Source organism: Tamandua tetradactyla, chromosome X, assembly GCF_023851605.1.
Source record: "Tamandua tetradactyla isolate mTamTet1 chromosome X, mTamTet1.pri, whole genome shotgun sequence".
Classification (NCBI taxonomy): Eukaryota; Metazoa; Chordata; class Mammalia; order Pilosa; family Myrmecophagidae; genus Tamandua; species Tamandua tetradactyla.
In genome coordinates, this window is record NC_135353.1 from 85,017,851 (window position 1) to 85,022,183 (window position 4,333).

Genomic DNA, 4,333 nt, shown 5'->3' on the forward strand with positions numbered 1-4,333 from the left:
GACCATCAGCAGATGCCAGCTATGTGCCTTGCTGTCTGGCAGAGGAACCCCAGATGTCAGTGGCCTTTCTTCAGAGAAGTTATCATCCTGTTGGTGCCTTAATTTGGACATTGTCATGGCCTTAGAATGGTAAATTTATAAACTAATAAATCCCCATTATAAAAGCCAACCCATTTCTGGTATACTGCATTCTGGCAGCTTTAGCAAACCAAAACATATAGTAAATAGTTTTCTTCCCAATTTTTATGACCCAATCTTCAAGGAACAATTTAAAGCTTAGTTTTTAATCTGTGCATTGTTCACCACTGATTCTGGCTGTTTTTAAATATTTTTCTATCTGATTAACCTCAACTAAAGTTTCACACCAGAAAAATTCAAATTCAAGAAAATATTTTATATGTAAATTAAAAGTTGAATTGACAAAACAAAAATAGTACACCTCATAGTTAGCTGTCTCCTTCACTGTCTAAACTTTTAAACACAAAAACATGATAAATTATTAAACAATTATATTTAAATATGTAAATATTTTTAATTGTTTCAATAAATATTTAAATATATAAATTATAGTATAAATTAATAAATAAATTATTTAGCACAAATAAATAAGCATGCACACACACACACACACACAGTGGTCACATAGATGGCAAAACTAAAGTAATCCAGGTTCTATGTCTTTCTCTTTTGCAATCACTTGAGCGATCATTTTTTATTTCTAATCTACTGTTTAAACACAGGGATATGCAGTACTACAGGGGCTGCAGACATAAACTGCACCCAAGAAGAGTTCCAACAATTCAGAACCTTTGTGAAATTATCCTTTGAAGAAATGCATATAACAGCCTTCATGTTTTAGAAATCTATTGTAAAACTTGGAATTCTTCACATTAATTTTAATGCTGAATACAATGTCTTTTAAAGGATAGGTTATTAAAATAAATAATTTGAATATGACATATATTATTAAAACTCAATAGTAACCACAAAAATTGTTTAGGTACTTACACCAAAAATAGGTTGTTAGAAGAAGATTTTGTTATCATTATTGTTTACAATTGGCAGTGTGTGATGATTAACAGCACAATGACTTTATTACATTTTATTACTGTGGTAGTTAGGTTCAGGTGTCAACTTGGCTAGGTGAAGGTGCCTAGTTCTATTGCTGTGGACATGAGCTGATGGCATGTGAACCTTATCTGTTGCTGATTACATCTGCAGTCAGTTAAGAGGTGTGCTTGCTGCAATGAATGATGTTTGATATAATTGGCTGGTGCTTAAATGAGAGAGCTCAATGTAGCACAGCCCAAGCAGCTCAGCATACCTCATCTCAGCACTCCAGCTCAGCAATACAGAAAGGAATCACCCCGTGGAAAGTTGTTGGAACCCAGAGGCCTGGAGAGAAGACGAGCACAGATTGCCTTGTGCCTTCCCATGTAAGGAAAAAACCTCAGTTGAAAGTTAGCTGCCTTTCCTCTGAAGAACTATATGTTAACTAAATAAATCCCGTTTTATTGAAAGCCAATCCATCTCTGGTGTGTTGCATTCCAGCAGCTAGCAAACTAGAACAATTACTGTTTTTTAAGTTCTCTAACAGATAATCCAACCCCTTTATTGCCTACACTCAGGGTCATGCACTCCCACCCCTACCTTTGGTGCATCACTGTCAGGCATTGTTCTAGATGCTGGGCATGAAGCACTGAATAAAACATAGGCAAACTCTAGACTGGAGGAGTTTAAGTGTAAAATTTTTTATCAAGAAAAAACAAGTTCGTTTTGGAGGCTGTTAAGTACTATAGGTGATGACTGGGTTGGAGTAGGAATTACTTTCAATTGGAAGGACAGAAAACAACTCTTCAAGGAGGTGAAACTGACCTAACAAGACGGTCCACCTATGTGAATATTTGAGTGTTCTAAGCACAGAGAGCAGCAAGTGTGAAGACTCTGAGGAGGGAACAAACTTACTGGAGCATAATGACTGCCCCCTCGACTTTATCACTAGGAATTACTATACCTCTGAATTTTAAATTCAGCATTCTCATCTGTGACCCCAACTGTTATCCTTCATACTCTTTAACCCACACCTCTCTTTGACCTCATCAAGATCTCTAGACATTGATGCCTATATTAGTTATCTCAGGCTGCATAGCAATTTACCCCAAAATGTAGCAGTGTAAAATGCACTTATTATCTCACAGTTTCTATTGGTCAGAAATTCAAAAGTGACTTAACTGTGATTATGCCTCAGTCTCTCATGATATTATAGTCATGATGTTGGCTGGAGCTGCAGTTACCTAAAAACTTGGTTTACTTCTGAGATGACTCACTCACTTACATGGCTATTGGCAGGAGGTCTTAGTTCTTCATCATGTGGGTCCTTCCTCAAATTGCTAGAGTGATCTCACGACAGTTTCCATGGAAACTGTGTACCTTGGACTCCTCTAGGACATGAGGACTCTGAGTAGGAAGTGTAGACTTCTTAGGATATTGGAAACCTGGAACACCACCATCCATTGTTCAATTTTGTGAATACAATTCTGAGGGGATGGTCTGGACCATTGCTGTATGTTGGAGGTTGGGGAGTTGTGCAGGCCTGGATGATATTCAGGTGAGGACGGTTGTATGAATTCTGGAGGTCAGTGCTTGCCACCTGTGTAGTTGTGTTCATGGTCACATGAGGTGACTCTTTGTGTTTTAGTTTGGTTGTACTGGGGGAGGCTGAAGTAGACTCCATTTCTTGATATGAGGAGCAGCAAAGTCACATTACAAATAGATGACCATACAGAGATGCATAGAATTCGTATACTACCAACAGTGATGGTATTTTCTAATTTAATGTGAGAGGAAAACATGTACAACTTCTTAAATTTTTACAAGACATGGAATGAAGCTCAGGCAATTTTGGTGCCCATATTGAAAACATACCTTTATTTCTTGGGGCCAAAATGTTAAGATTTTTGAAAACCAGACTCAGAGATTGATTATTTTTATTGCTGAAATTATCTTGGTTGAAATTATGCCTGACTTGCTAAGTTATTTATGTAAATGATTAGAGTTTTGAACAGGAGAGGATGATATCCTAATATATATTTTTTTCATTTTTAAACAGTTTTATTCACACATCATTCATTCCATCCTAAATAAAAAATCAATAGTTCCCAGTACAATAACATAGCCATGCCTTCACCATTACAATCTATATAAGAATTTCCCTTATATAGATTTCCCTTTCTTTTGCAAAGAATACTATACCCCTTCCCCATATCCCATGCTTATTGTCATTTAGTTTTGGCATATTGCCTTTGTTACATTCGATGTAAGCATATTATAATGTTAGTGTTAACTATAGGTCCTAGTTCTCATTGATTGTATTTTTTCCTGTATACATCCCATCTTCAACACCTTGCAATATTGACATTCATTTGTTCTCCCCCTCATGCAAGAACATTCTTATATTTATACACTTAATCACCATCTTTGTCCACTCTAGAATTGCTAAATTATACCTTCTCAGTATTTATGCTCTATCTTTACTTCTAGTGTCATAAATACCCCCAGCCTTTTTCACTCAACCATACTTACAGACAGCTTCATTCAGTGTATTTGTGTTATTGTGCTACCATTAAATGGAAATGTGCTATCCATTTCTGGATCTTTACAATTAGTCCTGTTGCACATTCTGTACTCCTTCAGCACCAAATGCCCAATCTCTATCTTCTTTCTATCTTTTGATAATCTGTGTTCTTTTTTTAAACTTTTTTTGTTGTATAATACAACATATATGCAAAGCTAAGAAAGGAAAATGCAATACTTTTCAAAGCATGCTTCAACAACTAGTTACAGGACAGATCTCAGAGTTTGTCATGGACTACCATACGATCATCTCATAGTTTCAAGCTGCTGCAGAATATAGGAGGCTATAAGGAATAAATGATATTTTTTATCATCACACTTTGTTTTCCTTTCTGTGAAAAATAATATATATACAAAAAAAAACAATAAATTTCAAAGTACAGCACAACAATTAGTTGTAGAACAGATTTCTGAGTTTGGTTTGGGTTACAATTCCACAATTTTAGGTTGTTACTTCTTGCTGCTCTAAGATACTTGAGATTAAAATAAATATCAATTTAGTGATTCATCTATCATATTCATTTGTTAAAACTTACCTTTTCTGAATAACTACATTGTCACCTTTGATCTTTCTATCCCACTCTTTAGGGATATTTGGTCTATGGCCATTATAACTTTTCATTTTGGAAGGGGCTGTCAATAATATGGGGTAGGGTGATGGAACTAGCTAATGTTCTGGAGTGGCTGGGCCCTCTAGGTT